The sequence below is a fragment of the Prionailurus viverrinus genome, chromosome B2, assembly GCF_022837055.1.
Source record: "Prionailurus viverrinus isolate Anna chromosome B2, UM_Priviv_1.0, whole genome shotgun sequence".
NCBI classification, from domain to species: domain Eukaryota; kingdom Metazoa; phylum Chordata; class Mammalia; order Carnivora; family Felidae; genus Prionailurus; species Prionailurus viverrinus.
The window spans coordinates 19,805,167-19,828,877 of NC_062565.1; the positions used below are offsets into that span (position 1 = coordinate 19,805,167).

Sequence of the window (23,711 nt, forward strand, 5' to 3'; positions counted from 1 at the left end):
ATTTGTGAATCTTCTTTGGAGAAATGTCCATTCAAGTGTTTAGCCCACTGACAGAGTGAAAGAGTAGCCTGTAGAATGGGAGAAAACATTTGTAAACCATATATCTGACAGGTGTCAAGTTACAAAATATGTAAGGCACTCCTGCAATTCAATACCAACAACAACAACAAAGAAACTAATAAGTCAACTTAAAAATGGGCAAGGTTTTAGAGTTTAAAAACTCTACTGCGTCCAACTCAGTAGTTACTGGCTTGAGGGGCTATTGTTAGTGCAAAAGAGACAGTAACATTAAAGTGTTCATGCTCAGAGAATCAGGTGCTATTTTCCTCACCCACAGAAGTCTCCTCACCCATGTCCACATCTAAGGAATCTTAGCAACACCCAAGGATTTCTTCCTTGAATTAATCCAGATGCAGCTCATAAATGTACATTATCACATGACGTTTTCCCATACCATGAAATCTAGTTTATAAATAAACAGAGGAAGGGCTTTCTCATTGATATAATGTGGCCATAAATCTGCAAGTTAAATACTGGAAAAATAAATAAATAATGTAAAAGATTTTAACTTTTAAATTGTATATTACCTTTGGAATGAGGACTGTCATAATTCTGGTACCACTATTCTGGGGTGGCCTCTATTAGTCTTGGCAGCTTGAAGTTTTTAGAAACGGAGCTAATGTCGTGAATAAGTTGAGCCTCAAGATGTTAAGTGCCAACTGCTCAATACAAATATGTATTCTCTCTGCTTTTTCAGTTGTCTCACTCTTTTCCCTATAATTTTAATAAGCCCATTCACTTTGTCATCAAAAGTAGTTAACGTGATATAATCACAGGGACATTGACTTCTCCCCTCCTCCTGAATAAATACCATAGCAATGAAACTTCTGAGTACTAGATACCAAATATATGTTAATTTGTATGATGGGGAAGAGCCTACCAGGTCCAGAACTATGTCAAGAAAGAAGGATTTTAAATTCAAAAAACTTGTTTATTTTACCCTGTGCCAATCTGTAAATATTAGAATTTGGAGGAATGGATACCTTCATAAGGGCTATCATCTTGTTTGCTGAAAAGGTTATTTTCCAAATCTGGAAGATTTTTGTTTTGTTTTTTTTTTTATTTTTTTTAACATCTATTTATTTTTGAGACAGAGAGAGACAGAGCATGAACAGGGGAGGGGCAGAGAGAGAGGGAGACACAGAATCTGAAACAGGCTCCAGGCTCTGAGCTGTCAGCACAGAGCCCGACGCGGGGCTTGAACTCATGGTCTGCGAGATCATGACCTGAGCCGAAGTCGGCCACTTAACCGACTGAGCCACCCAGGTGCCCCTGGAAGATTTTTGGCAATCAGATGTGAAGTTGGTAAAGGCCTAAGCTCCTAATATAAATTATTAGATATGATATAATGTATGAAGAAAATAATAAATATTGACCAATCCTCTCTTCTAAGCCCATGTCAATGATAGATAAAATATAAAAACAAACAAAAGCAAAAACAAAAAAAGGCACATAATGGCTCAAAATCATCTCTGTAGAGTAAAGCCAGAAGGCAGCCCAGTGGAGAGCAGGACTGAAGCCACTCAGTTTCAGCATAAAGAAAAGCAAGGGGGCCAAGAGATGGGTGCCTGCACAAAATTGAGAAACACGATGGGGCCACTATGGATTGAGGAACAGAGCTCACCTTATGGCTAGAGGCAAAATCCTGGGATAGAATATCCCTTGCTACGAAAAGGAAGCTGAATCGAAAATTAGCTGCTGACCGCTGGTTTAGACTGTGTCTTTGGTGGCGGAGGACAAGATCACCTCCTCAAGCAGAGCTAGTGCTAAACCAACGCTGCTTTGGTGACTACTGGATCAGTGATATCTCTACCCACCACGGGGAAGAGCTCCAGAGTGACACTGTAAGGCCAAGTTCTGGACTTGGAGACTGGAATGCTGGAAAAGCTGGAAAGAAGCATCCCACTAGTCAGAGGATCCCACCACACAAAGAAGAATTAGGAAAGAAAAAGAGATTGAGAGGGAGGGGTGGGGGGAGAAATGACACAAATAACCAAATCACCTTCCATTCAAAATCAGTCTGTGACTAAAATATCAAAACACACGATGAGGAATTCTAATACTGAGAAAGTCAACCAAGTTAATCAATAGCATCAAAACATGAATGCATGTGAAAAACTTCGTCTTCATAGTCCAACAAAGACTTTAATTAGATTAGGACAATGAATGGAGTGTCAACATCCATTTAAAAGAAGAAACGGTGGCAATAATAAAATATAGGGAGAAATAGATGATTGAGAAATAGATGTTTTGAAAATGAAAAATAAAGACAGTTTGGACAACAAATATTTCAAAATTAAACATTTCAAAATTAAAGATTTCAAATGGCAAAATAACTGGACCGAACTGGACACACCTGAAGAAAGAATGTATGAGTTGATAAATGGTACTAAAGTATTTGGCTAGAGTATGCCCCTCCCCCCAAAAAACACCAGAAACAGCAAATTTTGAAGAATTTTTAAGAGATATTAAATGATAATTTTATGGAATAATAATTTAAATTTTTTTTGTTTATTTATCCTTGAGAGAGAGAGACAGAATGTGAGCAGGGGAGGGGCAGAGAGAGGGAGACACAGAATCTGAAGCAGGCTCCAGGCTCTGAGGTGTCAGCACAGAGCCCAACGCAGGGCTTGAACCCAGGAACTACGACATCATGACCTGAGCTGAAGTCGGACGCCCAACTGACTGAGCCACCCAGGCGCCCCATATGGAATAATAATTTTTAAAAAAATATGTTAGACCTGGGATCAGAAGTACATTTGGGGGCACCTGAGTGGCTGAATTGGATGGTTAAGCGTCCAAATCTTGATATCTGCTCAGTTCATGATCTCACGGTTTGTGAGTTCCAGCCCTGCATCAGGCCCCACACTAGTAGTGTGGAGCCTGCTTGGGATTCTCTCTCTCCCTCTATCTCTGCCCCTTCCCCCCTAAAAAATTTTGAAAATTAAAAATTAAAAAAAAGAAGTGCACTTAGAGAGTCAAGGAAGATAAATATAAATCCACTAGAAATACTGTAGTGAACCTACAGAAAATAAGAGAAAAAGCAAAATTCCATATGCTATCAGAGAGAAGATACACTACAAAGAAATAGCAAGTTGGCTTTGTATCAACAACAAATGCCAGGAAACAATAGGATAGTATCCTCAAATGCTGCTGGAAAATAATTGTCAGGATATGTTTAATAGATGAGTCTTACTCAAAATGAGCCCCCTGTGCAGCATTGGTGGTATAGTGGTGACCATAGCTGCCTTCCAAAATGAGCCTCAAATAAGTCATTTTAGACATATAAAAATAATCTACCACCCATAGACCTTCAGTACTAATGGATACTCCAAAGCCAAGTTAATACAGATAAAGAAATGTATGTAAGGAACAAAGATGAGGACAAATTTTGACAGAATAAGCTGGCAAGGAGCACCTGCGTGGCTCAGTTGGTTAAGCGTCAGACTCTTGAGACTCTTGATTTCAGCTCAGGTCATGATCTCCTGGTCATGAGATCTAGCTCTGCTGGGTGTTGAGCTTGTTTAAGATTCTCCTACGGGGCTCCCTCCACCCCTCCCCAATTCACGCACAAGTGCATGAGCTCTCTCTCTCTCTCTCTCTCTTTCTCTCTCTCAAAAAAAAAAGAAAAAAAGCTGACAAGTTTGATAAATAATATACTTTAATATAGAATCATGATATCTGTTTATACTTTTAAATTAAAAAAAAAAAGACTCTTAAAAGCAGTAGAAAATGGGAGAAGTTTGCTTAACAGATCACCAAAATACTCTAAGGTTCTTTTTTGGGTTTGAGAAATAATTAAAACTATTGAGTAAGTTTGGAATTTGTTAAAAGATTTCATGGCTAAGTGCATGTGTTAAAAATTGAAGATAAATAATAAACTTAAACAGTAAAAATAGTAAAAAAAAAAATACAGATGCAACTAATAGCTTTCAATTATTACAGGATGAGGACAAAAGGAAACATAAAAACTTTATCAAACTAACATGAGTCAGAAGAAGGAGAGGAGAATAGGCAAAGAATATAAAATGAAAGAAATTCAAACACAGCAATAATTAGGATTAAGGTAAACAAAGACAAATCATTTACTATTAGATCAGATTAAATATTTAAAACTCAAAATCAAAAAGACTTTAAAAAATATAGGACTAGAAAAAGATCTATCAGGTAAATCCTAATTAATTCTAATTAACTATAACTACTAATCTTTTTTAAGTTTATTTATTCTGAGAGAGAGAGAACACAAGTGGGAGAGGGGGAGAGAGAGGGAGAGAGAGAATCCCAAGCAGGCTTCATGCTGTCAGTGCAAAACCTGACCCCGGGCTTGAACCCACAAACTGCAAGATCATGAGTTGAATGGTCAACCAACTGAGCCACACAGATGCCCCCTATAACTAGTAATTCTAATACCTCTTATCACCAGATTATAAAATCATTGAAGTATAATTCATTGTTAAGAAAACATTAAACTAAAATAAATAATACTACATGTTTTATGCATTTAACAACATGACTTTGAAAAATATAAAGCAAAAGTTAACAAAATTATGAGGGGAAAATACAACAACAAAATCAGAGTGGGATATTTTAGTATATTTCTGTCAGAAGCAGAGAAAAAATTAAGAATATAGAAGATGGAATTATAAATAAATTAAGAATAAAATCATAAATATTTATACTATATAATTTATCTGCAATAAAAATGTATATATATACATTAAACTTAAATAAATTCTGAACTAATCATAAAAATATACATTATTATCAAATTCACATGGAGCATTTACAGAACATATGACTCATTCAGTTGGTCATAAATTAAGATATAAATTTAGAAAAACAATATCACAGAGATCATATTCTCTGACAAAGAAACATAAAATGGAATTCAGCACTGAGAAAACAAAGGTTTCTATACTTGGAAATTTAAACAAGCACATTTAAATAACTCCTTAGTTTAAAAAGAAAATAACAATGGAAATTATAAAATATTTCCAACTTGAAATAAATGAAACCAAACAATGGAAGTACTTATTTAAACAACTGTGAAATGCAGCTAAAGTAATACCTAGTAATAAATTAATACTTCAAAAATATTTACTTAAAAAGGAAAAAGAAATAAGAATGAAGACTGAGGAAAAAGAGGAAAGCATTTTTCAATTCAAAAGCTAAAAAAAGCATACTAATGTAAAACTGAAAAACCTAAGAATAAAATAATACATACTGTGTAAGTCAAAATGAATGTAACAGAAAACCAATAAGCAGGAAATCATCCACAAAACTGTTAGCTGCCTAGTACCAATGTGATACCAAATCAGAAGGATAACACAAAAGAAGAAGGTAATAAATCAACATCATACACAGGCAGAAATGGAAAAATTCAAAATGAAGTTTTAGCCAATCAACTTCAGCAACATGAACTATGGACTACACACACCTACACACATGTGTATAGTATGATGAGGAGAAGATCGATTTTAAAATCAGAGAGGGAGGGAGCCGAAACATAAGAGACTCTTAAAAACTGAGAACAAACTGAGGGTTGATGGGGGTGGGAGGGAGGGGTGGGTGGGTGATGGGCATCGAGGAGGGCACCTGTTGGGATGAGCACTGGGTGTTGTATGGAAACCAATTTGACAATAAATTTCATATTTAAAAAATAAAATAAAATAAAATCAGAGAGAGCTGAGTTTGTGTCCTGCACTCTCTATCTATGAGGTAAGTTCCCTTGGTATTTAGTGTTTCTGGTGTTTATTTTGTTAACGTGATTTCAGTAGACAGTGTCAACATAGCTACAACCAAAACAGTTCTTAATTTACCCAATATGATGAAAATTCAAACTTTAATTGAAAGGTTTTAACTGAGAAAATGTCACCTTTGAAGCTATTTATCTGCCCTGAAAAATGCTAATGCTGTAATGGTTTTGTTGACTTCAGGTAAATATCACCAAAATATATTTTTAAGTATAAACACATCTCAAGGGTGGCAACTGAATACTATTTTTAGTTTTGTTTGTTTTGTTTTACAGCTAAAAAACATGATTTCTTGGTGGTTTTGTCTTGGTGGTTAAACATGAAAACAATGCTCATTTCTTGACTTTTCCTATTGTGAGCTCTCCTGGCCTTCCTGGTGGAGGGTCCGAACCACACACAGTGTACTAAGCCATGAACTGTAGGCACTGCATCCACCCAAAAGTTACATCATTCAGGGATGTATTGTGTCTGCTCCCACCTGCCTGAATTTTCATGGAAGTCCTGCTCTCGTAACCTGAGGAAGGCAAGTAGGACATAGAGCCGTTGTCCTTCCAACCCGGACCCCCAAAATGCAGCCACCTTCCTCATCTCATCACCAGAGTCCATGTTACCACCCTGGAAGACACCATAGTGATCATGATCAACCATGTTGGAAATTTGAAAGCCACAAATTTAGTGGCTTGAGTGCCAGAGAAAATTGCCATTAACGAACATATCTATAAAAGCAGGTTGATTCCCAGCCAGCTGCCAACAGTAGGCATCTTCTCACTGTGCCTGTAGCCAACCCCTGCAATAGTGTCTACTACTATTGTTAGTTGTTAGTATTGTTAGTGACTACTAACAATTACCAGACCAAATGTGCCGTAGCGTGCCTTTCCAAGCAAATTTCAACAGGTATAATTTGTTTTGTTAAAATGTTGCCACGTTCCCATACCTAGGGACCCTGAAGAAAGTTGGCAGTTGTTTCCTAGGTAGTCTGAGAGTTACAGCCCAGAATTTCCCCTGAATTTTTCCTGTAGCCTAGCTTCCTTCCACCAGAGATGACCTTGCACTTTACTTATTCATGTAAGAATGCCAGACCATCTCTCAGACACCTGAATACACATGGGGTGGAGAGAAAGCTGGAGTTTCTCCTTCAGAGAAGTAAGGTCCTTAAGGCCACTCTTTGTCCCTCCCTGAGATGTGCTGAACTTAGGTTTCCTCTTGGAACAACTGTAGCAATTAATAATGTGGACCTGTCTTGTCTAATGACAAAAGTCAGACTTGTCACCATTATCATATGATGTGTTTGGGGATCAACATGAACCTATTATACATCATAAATAGTCAAGTATACGAAACATTCTATGGCTTACTTAGAATTGTATAAGAAAAAAACATATTCTCCTCTACACATTATTACGTTACCTTCAATCACTTTCTTATTTTACTCTTTTTTTACTTCCCCCAAAAAACTATTGATTGAATTAAATCCAAACATAATAAAATAACAATGTAGTGAATATTAATGCAGAAGCCACAATATTCTAGAAGAGAGGATGCTTTTGTTTCTCAGGATTTTCTTATTGTGGTGATAGCCACGGTGATGGTTGCAATCATTTTAGTAGCTTGGAGAGAAAAAAAGGAGACAAAATAAATGGCCTTGTTGGGCTTCTAAAAAAATAAAATTAATATAATCAATGTAATCATGGTGATGGCCATATTTTGAAAGAGAGTCTTTCCCAGTATATATATACTGGGAAGTATATATATATATATATATACTTGTCCAGAGGAGTTAACTGCTTTGTGCTTAACTTTTTAAAAATGTTTAATTTTTACCTTTCCAAAAAAAAAATCTTATAATCAGGTAAATGCAAAAATGCCAAAAATTAACAATTGCCTGTCTGACCAGATAAGGAGAGTTTTATTCCATTTTTAATTGTCTCCAGGGAGGAAGTTTCTTTGTAAAATGTAATCAGCTCCCAATCATAGATGAACCTATCTTAGATATATTAGGGTAACATTTAAAAACAGAGAATCAGAAACAGAGGGGCTCAAAGGAATCAATACTTTGCCACCTGCTCTTAAGAGCTTTCCTAGATGCAGAGCATCTATGGATGGTTTCTGGAAGGATGACTCTAGCAAGCACATGTTGGAGCAAAACGTACTAGGGTGTGTGTGTGTGTGTGTGTGTGTGTGTGTGTGTTAAGATGAAAAAGTATTCTCTAATTACTCTACTGTAGTAAGTAAAAGAAAGCTTCAAAGAAATAGTGAAGGATGCTGGCAGACAGCCAAAAATATTTAACGGTTAGCAGGACAAGTGGAGTCTTGCTGCCTTATTCTTAATCATGGTTAGAGAACTCTGCTCTCTTCAGATCATTGTGAACCCTCCCGGTTTGTACATCATTTCCCTTTCCATGCGTAGGACACCAGGCAAGCAAGCATCACCCAGACCCAGGCTCTGTCCTGATGCAGGGGATCTACGGAAATGCAACTTCGGCTGAGGGTTTCCTTTTGAATTGGTCACGGTCACGCTATTCAAATAGGAAGAAATCTGCAACCCATTAGACATTTTCCTCCTGCGTTAATAGTCAGAAAAATTAATTATATCTTGTAGCCATTCCTATTATTGGTTATTTTGTTTGTTTGTTTCCCCTGGTTGGGAAATGTTCTCAAAGGGCCGTGCCTGGATAACAGCATGTAGAGTCCATTCCATTAAGTGGTGAGAAAAGAGAAGGGAGCGGGCAGATTTGCAATCCTATCCTTGGAGGGAGAGGGAGGTGGCAACAGAAAAGGAGGGCAAAACTTTTGACATCTGGGGTACCACGAGCAGCCAATTCAATAAAATGGAATTGCAGAAAACCAACCCTGTGCTTTTGAAACATTTCAAATAGATCACAATGCGCTCCCCGTTGTAATCCTGTCCTGAGCTGGCTGGGACCGCCTTTCTCTTGGACTGAAAAGCTGAAGCAAACTTCCGGTCTAAAAACCACGTGGGTGCTCCTGGACCGTCTGAGACTCGAAACCTTTCAACAGAAGTATGCACACAATGACCCTGGGTTTCTCACAACCGTTTGGACAGAATCAAGTAACCACATGAGTTGCAGAGATCCAGTTTTGTTTTGTTTTTTTTAAGTTTATTTATTTATTGTAGGGAGACAGAGACAGAGACAGCCTGAGAGGAGAGGAGGCAGAGAGAGAGAGAGAGAGAGAGAGAGAATCCCAAGCAGGCTTCCCTGCTGCCAGCTTCAGAGCCCCCAGGGTTGGAACCCACCAACCAGATCATGACGTGACTTAAACCAACTGAAACACCCAAGCACCCCTAGGGACCCAGGTTTAAAAAAAAAAAAATGTGCCACTGCCCTTGGCAATCTAACTAGTTCACTTCCAAAGCACACGTTTTATTATTTCGCATTTTCAGAGATTGCATGAATTATAAAATGTTAGAGCTAGTGGCAGCCTTACATAGCATCCAATTAAATTTCTTAAATTTCCAGATTAGGAAACTAACCCAAGGATATTAAATGACTAAATTCAAGGTGACAACTAACCAGCGACAGAGTGGGCCACAATCAGTTTTTTTATACTTATATAAAAAACTGGTAACAAAAAATCAAGCAAAATATATTTTCTTCCAAAGCTAATGCTCTATTTTCCAGATTTGACAGAAATGTGAAATGCTCTACATAGCTGAAATTCAACAATATGTTGTTCTGTGTTCATTTGCTATATTTATGTATTTACACATGTGTTTCACATACTGTTAAAGCAGCAAATGGCATATTTACACAGGTGACTATAAGTCTCAGTCACAGAATAAGACAGAAGGATATTTTGAAGAGCAAGACTTTTTTTCCTTGCAAGATATTGTAAGGTATGAGGTAATTCAGTGCTCTAGGATTCATTATATGTCTCCTTTAAAATTCTGTAAAGTATCAGATAATCATGAGAGAGGCATTATCTCATGATTACTTGAATTTATTATAAGTACATATAAAAATTAATAGCAGATGAACAACTAAAAGCACTTTATGTATGTAGCTTGAACGAATATAGCACTTTATGGTTTTCGAAGCAGATTTCAGTTTTGTACCAACTTTTCAAGGAATAGCACTGGCCCTTGGATTCTGGTCTTTTGTCTCTTTGTGATTTTTTTTTTTATTATTAATAGAAATGTGAAGATGGTCAATTCATGAGGACAGTGTTGGTTTTTCATGTAATTTACAAACACACCCAAAGGGGCATTTCTTATCTTTGGCTATCCAGCCATCCTTCCTCCGGATATCAGTACCTAGATTTTTCTCTCAGTTCATGCGGTTGGGCATCTAAACCCCCTCCTCCCAACCCCCACCACCGCCATCCTTACTTTTCTTTCCCACCAGCTAGGTGAAAACATGACCCAGATCCAACCAATAGAGTCTATCTCTTTGTCCACAGGGGTTTGGAGAGAAGCACAGAATGAATTCATTCCAAACTGAACCCTAGAACTTTCACTGGACCTATCATGAAAGAGATTTTCTTCTTCTGCTAGGCTTTACTAAGCTTAAAGGGTATGAGTTGAGAGTAGCCATTTTATAAGGAGACCGTGTTGGAAAAAAATGAAACCACACAAGAAAGTTCAGTGGAGAGAGCCACTGATGCTTTTAATATTGCCCACATCTTTGGATCCAGCCATCTCTACAGACTAGCCTTGGCATTGAGGTGACATGTGCTAATGAGCCCCCCCTCACCACCACACCCTGCTTTTACTTTGTTTTTACTTAAATCAGCAGCAGTTGGGTTTTATTCCCTTGCAGCTAAAAGACTTTTAACTAATATCAAACAGCAGAGAATTGAACTAGAACATATCAGGAATCTTTGACTTTGTCCCTTGATCTAGTTATCCATTTAAATAGAGGCAGCAAACATTATAGGTTTAAGCAACTGGGGCTTCACGTGCTGAACTCTTAAAGTTTTCTCAACCTAAATCCCACCTTTTCTCACAGCTTTCCCAGGGTCCACTTTCTGGGATGGCATTTCTGTCTCTTGAGCATCCCAGAAAAGCCTTCAAATATACACAACAAAAGCTGAGAAATATTTCTGATTTCTTCCCGTTAGCAGATTGGTTAGCCCAAACACAAGCAGGAGAGGACGGGCATATCCAAGGTATCTGTGAAGCTGACAAAAAAAAAAAAAAGTGAAAGGCTTCAGTAATTCAGTCAAATAGGAGGGTTTAGGAACCTTGTTACAGCGCTGATGTCAGGAAATGTGAATATTTTGACCATATCATATTTTAGGATTTTTTTCCTAAAAGTATATTTGGAGAAAGGTAAGAAGTCAGAAACCTCTAAGGTTATGATTTCAACAAGTCTACAATGTTTTAATGTCTTTAATCGAAGAAACATAGTTATTTTTAATTCTAGTTGTGCATCCAACCAAGTTTCATCTACATCATCTCAAATGCCTGGTAATGGGAAACTTTTTAGTATTCAGGACATTCTTGCTTTCCTTATCCCCTCCCCATCACCATTTGCAGAGTCACCGCTCTGGGATCTCCTATCATAATGTGATTTGATATTATTATGTGTAGCAGCTTGAACGGAGAAATTAGTACACCGCATAGTAAACTTAACAGACATGACTCAAGCATCCTACCACATGTTTTTATATTTTGAATATTTCCGAGCACATAAGTTTGAGATAATTCTGAGGTTAATTCTATCAGAGGCCATAAAAAGCAAAAGTGATTTTAAAAAGAAGCTGTCATCTTACTTTAAATAATTTTAGTTAGCAATTATTGCTTATGAAAAGATATTATTACATTATATTAACATGTAACCGTATCTTATATTTATGTAGCTCCTTCTAGTTTTGAAATGATCTCAATCTGCCCCCCCCCACCCCAGAGATCCTACAAAATAGGTCCAAGAGATTTAGTCAAAGAGAAGGGTCTCTATCAAATAGGAAGAAGAGGCTCAAACCACGCAGCTGGTAAATGTCAGATTTGGGTGTTTTCAGTTGGTTCATACCTTTGGACTGGATACCATAAAGCACCCAGTTAGAAGCATCTCCTATTTATGTATTGGGTCAGGGTATTCCCTGGCTAATCACCAATATCATGAACAAGTGTCCAAACTTGGGTCCAGATATGTCTACTAAACTCTTCCAATGAGGCTTGAAAAGGAGGAAATTAATATAGCAAAGCCAAAAGAATACCGTAGAGACTAGCTCCGAAATGTTAGTTCCATGAAGGCTACAAAAATGTTGCCTGTCATGGTTCTTCTCCAATACCACAAATTTATCATGCATATAAACATTGCTCATGAACTGGTTTTCAGTGCATGAACAAATCTATCCAGTTCAATCAGTAAGACCTAGCAAATGTATGGATCTATATGTTACACATACACTATTATGAAACCAGTTAAGCTATGTATAACACAGATACAATTATTTATTATTTTGTTTATTCTTTAGAGAGAGAGAGGGAGTCCATATGTGAGCCAGGGAGAGGGGCAGAGAGAGAGAGAGAGAGAGAGAGAGAGAGAGAGAAAGAGAGAAAATGCCAAGCAGTCTCCATGCTTAGTGGAGCCTGACATGGAGCCTGACACGAGCTCCATGCCACGACCTTGGGATCATGACCTGAGCCCAAGTCAAGAGTCGGGTGTTCAACTGACTGAGCCACTCAGGCATCCCAACACAGATACAATTCTTAATGAATACCAAACCTTTCTCACCAGGATCAGGTAAAATGTGGTCATGAGTTGCCAAACACAAGGTCTCAGTTACAGCCTCAATATTCTTATATGTCAACTTGCTTGCTCTTAATTGGACTTCTTTTTCTTTATAAAACCTTTATAAATATACTGGCTATAGAAGCATCCTTACCATTCTCTAAGAGACCAAGGAAGTCACGGTCACATCTCACCTAACCTTGGTTGTCCTAATACACATAGCCTCATTAACCGCACTTAATCTGCTGTCAGTCATCAGATTTCTCTACTCTACTCTGCTACCTGGGTCATGGCAATACCTTTAGTATAGACTTCTCTTTCAAGCCAACTATTCCTTCAGTTTCTTTAAATGCCCTAGGAGAGACCGTTGATTCTGGCTCCATGATTTTGCATGGGTAGAAACAGCTTGAGTAAACCTCTTATTTCCCTTTCCTAAATTTAATGGATTCCATTAAACTTAATGGATTCACACTTTTGAGATACTAATCAATATATTCTCATAATAGTTTGCAAGTCTAACCCGCCCTTATTCCTACTCCTCCTCAAGAATTTACACCATTAAGTATATGTTATTTCCTGCCTCTGAACTATTTAAAAAACAAAAACAAAAACTCCTGAGACCAATGCTATGAAATCCAGGAAGAAATGTTATAATCACAGCAAAATATTTGAGGAGAATAAGATTCTACTCTGAGGGGTGCCTGGGTGTCTCAGTCGGTTAAGCATCTAACTCTTGATCTCGGCTCCGATCACAATTTCATAGTTCATGCGTTTGAGCTCTGCACTTACATCCAGAGCCTACTTGAGATTCTCTGTCTCCCTCTCTCTCTCTCTTCCCCTCCCTAGCGTGTGTGTACATACACTCTCTCTCTTTTTCAAAAATAAATAAACTTAATAAAATAGATTCTGCTCTGATCCCATATTCACAAATAATAAAATTGGTTTATACATCTCTACACACATGAGAGAAAGGGAGACAGTTCTCAAGGGAATTGTTAAAGAAGACATTCCAAAAAGAATCCCAGGATCCTTTTCCTTAGGAAGGCAAAACCCCAGAGATGGAAACCCTAACAAATATAGAGTGATGAGATTGGATCAGTCTCTTAGAGATTTCTGTGACCTAGCATGAGAAGAAACAGCAGAGTAAATCTTTGACCCTAAAAACAGCACAGACTTAAGAGAAAGAGCCCAAGACCCAATGAGACAGGGTAGACAAAGATATCTCAGCCATGACACCCCCAAATTAATGGCCAAGGGCCATTTCTGCTCACACCCATAGAACTATTTAACGTCTTCAGAGTCATATACGACTCCAGGGAAAAATGAATGTAGGGAAATCCCAAACTAACTGCAATGAACTCTGTTGCCATGTTGAGACTGGCCCTCAAAATGAAATCAAAATCATTTGTGGAATAGAAGGACTATTGTGTATCTCGTGCACTGTTGGTAGCTGTTGATAAGGATTCATACTCACTGGAAAGCCAGGACTTCCCTAAGAAATCAAGAAACAATATGACTAGACTCAATATGAAGAATTTCAACAAAATGTTGCTAGGGCAACAGAACAAAAAACCGGTTCATACGTTTTAAAGCCTTCTGTTATTTTTTTGTCCCTTCCTACAAGGGTTATATGTGCATATTTTTATGCATGAACCTGATTCATCCACTCAACAAATATTCATTGAGTACTTCTAATGCAGAAGGTGCTAGATATTATAAGAAATGCAGAGAAATATACAACATACATTCTCTTACCCGATTGAGGACAAGGAGACAAATTAAATGTAATATATTGGCATGCATCAAATAAACCATAGAAATGATAAAAGTATTATGAGTTTAGACAACTGAGGGAGGCACCAGTGGGCTGGAATTATCAAGGAAATCTTCACAGAGAAATGTTTTGCAAACAGTGGATGAAGACACATTGGTAAGAATGAAATCATTTTCGGGAGCTGTGACCAAGATTTAAACTGAATAAGATAAAGGAGGCTAGAGTCAGATGCAATAGAGCAGGAAGGGTGGGACAGTAAATGAAACGCTTGTGTCAATGTCACTGAGAGGGACTTCTTGGAAATATTCTAATTAAAATATTTTTTCTTTGACATCTGAAGGTTCATTCCCCTTAGAAATCTTAATCAACTGAACTAGATCACTCCTCTTAAATCACTTTTTTAGTAATGAATCCTTAGCCTTGATATGTATCTTTTTAGTGCCCTTTGAGATAACCTTTTCCCTGACATCACCCAGTAATTCTGATAAAGCCAAAGTCCCCTCCCGACACACACATACACACTGACACATTTACACAATTCCTTACCCACTTAGATGTAGATGAAAGTCAGTGTAACACCCTCCACCCTGCATACACACAATAATACAACCATAACCCCTATGGCTCAACCTAGACACCCTTCCAAATCCTTCCCTGTGACTTAAAATGCATCAGTCCTGTTCCCTTTCAAAACATATAGTTTCCTAGAGAACTGGTAAAACAAAAAAAGAGGAACACTGGCGTTATTTCTATGAGCACTTTGTGTCTCTGCAAACTCTACGTCCCATGCAGAAGTCTGCTGATACGGTCTGCCCTGTTCCCACGTTGTCTAGTAATTAGAATTCTTCTCAGCAGGAGACAATGCCATGCATCTTGAGCAGAGAAGAGGAAACTGGAAGGATTCCAGAACCTTTGCACTATTGGCTCAACTTGCCCAACTGGTAAACATAATGTTTCTGTCGTTTGCTGGAGGTGATTATATTCAGTCTGAGTTGGAGAAGAATAAGATTTTTTATTATTATTATTCTAAGGCTTTGCAGTATTTTTTTTTTCCTTAAAACACCAATGAGTCAACCAGCAGAGGAAAACCCTAAGGGTTTACTCATAATACCCAGAGGCCGATCATGCAGGGAAAATGAAGACCTTGAAAAAGGATGCGAGGTATTCTCATGCAAAGAAACCAAATCCAATCGGTACATTTCTAACAGATCCCTACTATGTGCGAGACCAAGATATCACATCAAAATAAGTAGTTAAGAGAAGCAAATATTGACGCGCAGAGACTTGGATTCTTTTTAGATTTGTTTGCTGACAATTGATGGGACACCAAATTGATTCTGGCCATATACATATACAGCCTCAGGTCTGACGTCCTGGAGTCGTTTTATCCCATCATCCCTGGGAACATCACTAGGCGATTTAATAGACTCTGTTCCAGACAAGACAAGTAGTACTCAATACCAGGTTAATGAAATTTTTGTGGTCATTGCCTCTTCATACATCTTTCTACTAAAGAATGTGTGGGTTTTAAACAATCATATAAACCTCTATTCCTTAAGCAACCACAGTAAAATTCTTAAATCGTTTCTGGTAAGTACTTTATCTGTGCAATCCCTTCTAGTCTCTTCGCCATTTTTATAGATGTAATCAATTATTTCAGTCAAGCAAAGTACACTGCCAACTTTCCAGAATTCCTAGCACGATTTTAACTACCAGCTTGGGGTTTTATTCGGTATGAGCATAAAAGTTATTATATTCTAATTGCTTGTGATTGTTACTACATTGAGATTTATTTTTGTTGGTTTTTTTCAAGAGATTGTTAAAATGAGTTTAGTGACTTCATTCTGGTTTTCCTGATTGATTCTATTATTAGGACTGTGGAAGCCTGGGGCCCTTTGGCCTTGCTACACATCTTGAACAATTTTTTAAGCAGTTTGGGTTTGGCAAAACCTATTTTACCAAGAACATTACCCTTTAATTTTTAAAAACCATGTGCATTTTAAGGAAAATGTGACCCATATGTTCCTAATTCCTCTGTACTAAACACATCAAAATGTTTTGTAAGAAACACTTGATTTCCAAGAAGACGTATGAGCCTTCCTTATAAGACCTTTTAACTTATTTTCTTTTAAAACAGGAAGTTGCTTCTGCCAAGAATAAAGTTATTTAGACACCAACTGTTTCAAGAAACTCATGAACTAAATGGACATATTTTACGTTACTCTGGAATATATTTGCTGAATAAAATGGTAGCCAAAAACAAAAACTGAGCTGTGACAGAACCCAATCAAGTAAAAAAAGTTCTTAGAATATATCTATGTTTCTGAATCTTCATACCCTTGAAATATTTAGTTATAGATTTACTATTTGACAAAAACACCTGCTTCAAAAGAGTCTTTTAGGAATAAGACTGGGGGGTTTGGGGGGGGTTTCATTTTGTTTTTGTTTTCTTAGCTCTGGGGAAGATATTTTAGAATCTTATTTGAATATCTGTTTTCAACATTGTACACATTCACTTCTCCCAGAGACTTTGGAAATTTTAATTCAATTTGTCTTCACCTTCACATTTCTATCTCTAATCCTAACAGTAAGAATAGAAAGAATATTCACAAACCAGCCCAATGTATTTTTCTGCATATATATATATATATACATATATATATATATATACAAATGAGACTCTTACAGACAGAACAAACAACAGGCCTGTGTCTGGCTGGGTTTCTTAGATATTCCAGTATATTCTGGTTTCCATCTTATTTGCAAATATCAGATCAGAAGAGAAAAGTAGAAACTGTCTCCATGCTGCAAGCCTTCAAGGATCCACCTGTTTGCCATCTCCAGGTTAGTTCTCCCCTCAGATCGACCTCATTTTGGAGGACCCTGAAGACAAGGACCTCTGCTCCCACTGGCCATGTTGCTCAAGGCTCTTGAGCCCTTCCATCTCCACCACCACAGCCCCCGGCGGCTACTGTATCATAACTCCCATCTGCGAGCCAGCCCAACCCTGAGCACTCAGAGACAACCCAACAGATAGCACAATAAAGCTATTAAAAGGCAAAATGTTCTGATTTGTAAGTAGCCATACGGTTGGTGCTCAACGATATGAGACGATGGATGTGTTAATTAGCTTGATGGTGGGCATCATTTCACAATGTACAGCTATACCAAATCATCAAATTGTACACCTGTATATAAGAGTTTTATTTGTGAATTAATGCCTCATGAAAGCTGGGGAAAATGTGAGAAATTATATCATCCGGCTCTGTTGTGAATATAATTTGTTATATGTTAATATTACTGTTTATGCTCTGTTAAAATGTACAGATCAGGAGCACCTCGGTGGCTCAGTCGGTTGAGCGTCTGACTTAGGCTCAGGTCGTGATCTCACCGTTGGTGAATTCGAGCCCGGCATCAGGCTCTGTGCTGACAGCTCGGAGCCTGGAGCCTGCTTCAGATTCTGTGTCTCCCTCTCTCTCTGCCCTTCCCCCGCTCTCTCACTCTCTCTCTCTCTCTCAAAAATAAGTAAACGTTAATTTTTTTTTTTAATTTTAAATGTGTAGATCAGAAACACAAAAAAGACAACTCATTGTCATCTTCTCCCAGGCCTCAGTTTCCTCGTCTGTAAAATAGCGTGAGAGGATGGAATAGTTCCTAAGATTATTTCCTGCGCAAACTTTTTATGAACCTAATTCTTAGCACGTGAGCTCTCCTTCCAGCAAACCTGACATTAAAGACGTCAGTGGCGGTTAGTGTTCAGGGCACACAGTACTTCTTGCTGCAAATATTTACTAGATCCTCCCTGAGTTCCTGCTGCATGCCAGACACTTTGCTAGGATTAAGAATACAAAGAAAAAAGCGGAAAGAAAGAAACAAATTCTGCCTTCATGGGTTTTAGAAGAGCTTAGATAAATAAGCATCCAAACAACTGTGACAACGTCTGCTTAGAATTTTCACCGATAAGAAAAAAAAAAAAAAAAGTAGAGGCTGGAAACTCTTTGTATTTAACATGGAGATGTAAAAACAGAGGCTGATCAATGTCAGGGGGTAATTGACAAGGAAGGCGTGGTGTTGGAGAAACTCCAAGTTATCTGATTAGCAGTAAGGAAATTTCACTTATTTTGTACACATAATATACTTTATGTCCTCACTTTCCTCTTCATTTTCAAAATGAAAGGTTTTATCAGTTCTAAAACAGTAACTACAGAGGGATTGAGTTCTATTTGTTTTAAAATTGCCGCTGCTTTAGTTTCAGTGCATATTTCTATGTGATGCTTTTCTTCTAAGTTCTCCAGCACCCCAATGTACTGCATCTGTTGCCAACGAAAATAGAATAGGAGGTCCATCAAACATCTTATGGTCATAAAATTCAAAATATACAGAACCATCTCCAGGCCTGGAAATTAATCTAATAATTTCTTGCGTATCTGTAAAAGAGGCCATTATGAAGCTGGAGGAGGGCCATGGAAACACCCCAGATCATACTCACGTGACAGCAAGAGTGCAGCATAGTGAGGGCATTTAAAAAAAAATACAACCCTTCAGGGGCGCCTGGGTGGCTCAGTCAGTTAGGCGTCCAACTTCGGTTCAGGTCATGATCTCACGGTTTGTGAGTTAGACCCCCATGTTGGGCTCTGTGCAGACAGCCCAAAGCCTGCTTCAGATTCTATGTCTCTCTCTTTCTCTTTCTGCCCCTCCTCTGCTTGCACTCTGTCTCTCTCTCTCAAAAATAAGCAAACATTATAAAAAAAAAAAAAAAATCTGTGACCCTTTAATCTTAAAAGACAAGAACAAAGCTAGTCATAATCAAAGTTTTTAAATTGTGAAGAGTAATATTACAAGAATATTCTGATTCTCTTATGATCTTTAAGGATTAAGGCATTTCATGAAATAAACAACACACAGTGGATTGACTGTGTTAAGGATTTAAAATAGGAAATGGCAGATCCATCCATAATTTTCTAAGTTAACCTAAATCTTTCTGAATGTACATCATCCACATTTTTATATTTAAATTATAAACCACAAAAAAAGTGTTACATTTGGGAATAATCTGGTAAGAGTGTTCTTTGCTGTCAGGATTGCTAGGAAGTTCATGTGTTAAGAATACGTTCGTAAAAAGTTTGTGTAGGAAATCACCTTAGAAATCATTCCACCCTAGGACACCTGGGTGGCTTAGTGAGTTAGGCGCCTGACTCTTGATTTTGGCTCAGGTCATGATCTCACAATTTGTGAGTTCAAGTCCTGCATGGGGCTCTGTGCTGGTGGCATGGAGCCTGGTTGGGATTCTCTCCCTCTCTCTCTGCCCCTCCCCTGGTCATGTGCACATTCTCTCTCTCTCTCTCTCTCTCTCTCTCAAAATAAATAAACAAAAAAAATCATTCCACCTTCTCACATTCCTTTACAAATGAGGAAACTGAGGCCTGGAGAAGATGAAAGTGAGTTGTGTGTTTTGTGTTTCTGATGTGCAATGTGATGATGTGATATAGCTGTACCTTGTATATATTGGTAATATCACTAAAAGCAGACCTGGTCTCATAAATATGACCTAAGAGAAAAGTATTAATAAATTGGTCTTAATAAAGAGCTGACACTTCAAACTTATAGAAGATCCATCAGTATGTTGCAATATTCCCAAAATTTTACATACAGTTGGAAATTTCCTTTCATCTGCTGCTTTTGGTAAGGGTATGGATGAGGAGGTGAGAGAATTCTCCAGAGTGAAGCAAGTGGGTATAAATGGTCATCAATTACTATTTCTTCTTCACATATATTGTGTTTGAAAAAAAAGGAAGGAAGGAAGGAAGGAAGGAAGGAAGGAAGGAAGGAAAAGAAAAGAAACCCTCCAAAAAAAGAATAAGTCCAAACAACTTGAATTATAAAAATATTTTAAAAATAGAGTGACTAATCTCACCAGCCTCAACTACAGTAATAAGAAAAGTTTGTTTGAGAAACAGCAAAATCTAGGTCTTGACTGGCTTCTTTCAAAACTTACTTTTGTATAATTTACCCTGAAATTCAGTCTCTGGAGAAGTTAAAGATCAAATGCTGAGGAAGGTATCGAAGTATAGATATAGAGAATATGGCTTTGGTGAATATAATGGTAAAACCAATGCAAATTGTTCTATCTGATAAACTTTTTTAAAACTCAGAAACATTCACCTATAAACTATGGAATGGGTTACTTGATTTTTAAGCCAACCATAGTGACCACTAGCTTTCCATCACTGCAGAAGTATTCAGAGTAACCACAATTAAATAATTATAGTCACTTAACTGTAAATCCAATATGTTTGGTCAAACTTTTTTTTTCCTTTCTATGACACTATGCAGAACTGATGCCCATGTTATCAACAGTCTACCACTGTTCATTCAAGTGAAGTCTGTCTAATTTTGTGGTAACAGCAATCACACAAAACAGAATTTATTCTGTTTATGGATTGTGAGTAAACAAAATTTGTAAAGAAGCGAATTGTTTACCCATGGGAGGTGGATGAGCTCTTCCAGAAGAGCAGGATTTAGTGCCTTCAAGGAGACCTTTTATGAAATGGAGCTACAGGGGCACCAGAGTGGCTCAGTCGGTTAAGCGTCTAACTCTTGACTTTGGCTCAGGTCATAATCTCACGGTTTGTGGGATCTATTCCCACATCAGCATCTGTGCTGACAGCATGGAGCCTACTTGGGATTCTCTCTCTCTCTCTCTCTCTCTCTCTCTCTCTCTCCCCCTCTCTTTCTCTCCCTCTCTGCCTTCCACCCTGTGCTCATGCATGCTTTCTCTCTCTGTCTCAAAATAAATAAATAAACTTAAAAAAAATTAAAAAATAAATGAAACTAGAGAGCAAAGGCATCATCATTAAAGTTACATCAGGGCACTAGGATTTCTGTATCAGGTATTATGTAAACTTTGTTTGTACAAACAACCTGCCCTCACAAGCAGTCACAGCAACACGACAATATTTATTAGACCATCCTGCCATGTCACCTCATAATAACGGAGGGGAGCAAAGCCCTATTCTAGAAGTCAGAACATCTCAGTTTGTGTGACCTTCTATGAGCAAGACATTTAAACCCAGGCCATTCATCTGCACACATGGAAGTTAAACAAGATAAGCTCTAAAATCTCTTTCAATTCTAAAGTAAAATTTTTTATTCATTTTCCTTTTTCTGTGTTAACATGTCTTCCCAGTTGTGCTTAAAACATTTTTCTTTCAAGAATGCCTCTTTCACACCCTCCCCAAATATACACTTAATTCCCAAGAATTAAAAGAATGTTTTAAGTGCACTCTTCTCTTTCAAAATACACAAAGAGTCCAAGACAATGCAAAAACTGTTTTATGATTGTGACAAAATCACTAAACAAATAATTTCCATGCCTAAATAACAGGAGTGTAGGCCAGTCATTTCACTTCCCACCTCCTCTGTTTTCCATCCCCCAAACAGATAATTACTTGCTTATTTTATAAAGTGGATGTCAAAAAGTTTTCTGGAGACTGGGGGTGGGGAGGCAGGCAAAAGAGGGATGCAGAGCAAAATTTGTTTATATCTTTTATTTTTTTAATTTTTTCTCTCATTAAACTTTTGTTTTAATGGGTCTCAAAATTCTGTGACAAGCTTTTGGTCAACTTGTTTCCATTAAAAAGTACTGATTTGAGAAATTAATAACGTAAAACTGCCACACACACACGAACTTAATGGGTCCCCAAAACATCCTCCTTTCCTTCTGAAGGTTTCAGGATGCATTGCTATCACTAACTAGTCTTTTACTACTAAACTTAAATGGCCAATTGGCACAAAGAGTTCTGAGACCGTTCTTCCACTGCTGATTAAGACTGGGGTGGCAGGTGGTGGCAATGATATTCATTTAGCCTTCTGAGCTTTCTAGGCAGGCTTGGTGGCCTTGCCAGTTTCAGCTGCCTTCTTGTCCACTCTTTGATGACACCCCCAGAAACCATCTGTCTCGTGTCACAAACAGCAAATTAGCCCAGAGGATAGTCAGAGGAGCTCTCAACATGCACAGGCTTGCCAAGCACAATATCAACAGTGGCAGAGTCACCGGATTTCATGAACTTGGGGCCATCTTCCAGACTTTTTCTAGAACTACGGTCAATATTCTCTTTCAGCTCAGCCAGCTTCCGAGCAACGTGAGCTGGGTGACGATGCAGCACACGTGCATGTCCAGCCCTGATTTGGCTGGATGGTTCAGGATAATCACCTGAGCTGTGAAGCCAGCTGCTTGCTGTCACCAGCCACATTGCATGATAAGATCTTTGACAGATGTGTTCTTGACATTGAAGCCCATGCTGTCCCCAGGAACAGCCTCACGCAAAGCTTCACGGTACATTTCCACAGACTTTACTGCGGTTATAACATGGACTCGAGCAAAGGGGACCACCATGCTGGATTTAAGAACACCAGTCTCCATTTCACCCATAAGGACAGTACCAATGCCCCTAAATTTGTAGATGTCCTAGAGGGAGAGACGCAAGGGCTTATCATTTGGACGGGTTGGTAGCAGGATACAATACAGGCTTTCAAGGAGCATGGTTCCACTGGCATTGCCATCTTTATAGGTGACTTTCCATCCTCTGAACCAAGGCATGTTAGCACTTAGCTCCAGCCTATTGTCACCGTTTCAACCAGAAATCGGCACAAATACTGCTATGTTGGGATTGTAGCCAAATTTTTTTAAGGTAGGTGCTGACTTCCTAACGATTTCCTCATCTCTCTTCTGGCTGGAGGGTGGCTCAGTGGAATTCACTTTGTGAACACCAACAATGAGTTGTTTCACACCCAGTGTAAGCCAGAAGGACATGTTCACGGGTCTGCCCATTCTTGGAGATGCCTGCTTCACCAACACGAACAGCAACAATCAGGACAGCACAGTCAGCTTGAGATGTGCAGTAATAATGTTCTTGATGAAGTCTCTGTGTCCTGAGGCAACGACGGTGGTCACATAACACTTGCTGGCCTCGAATTTCCACAGGGAAATGTCAACGGTGATATCATGTCCATGTTCAGCTTTCAGTTTATCCAGGACCGAGGCCTCCCTGAGAGGACCCTTTCCCATCTCAGCAGCCTCCTTCTCAAATTTTTCGATAGTTCTTTTGTCAACCACATTTGTAGATCAGATGACCAGAAGTGGCAGACTTGTCCAAATCTGTGTGTCCGTGACGATGATATTGATATGAGTCTTTTCCTTTCCCATTTTGGGTTAGGTTAAGCAGGGGTTTTCATGACACCTGTATTCTGGCAGCAAACCTGTTGTGAAAAATCTAATTATATCTTTTTAAAAACTTGTCAATCTTTTGGGGAACTTGGTATTTTGAAAAGAAATAAGTGAAAAGGGAGATCCTGGGTCTAAAATTCAAGTCAGATTGACTTCAGGAAGAATCCAACGTGACAAATTTTAAGTTATTGCTGAAAATGTGA

At 38.2% G+C, this 23,711-nt stretch overlaps 1 pseudogene; it reads right to left on the reverse strand.

Annotated features, from left to right (window-relative positions):
* Positions 1 to 22,258: 22,258 nt before the first annotated feature.
* On the reverse strand, positions 22,259 to 23,487 carry LOC125166207 (elongation factor 1-alpha 1-like; annotated as a pseudogene).
* Between the last annotated feature and the right edge of the window lie 224 nt (positions 23,488 to 23,711).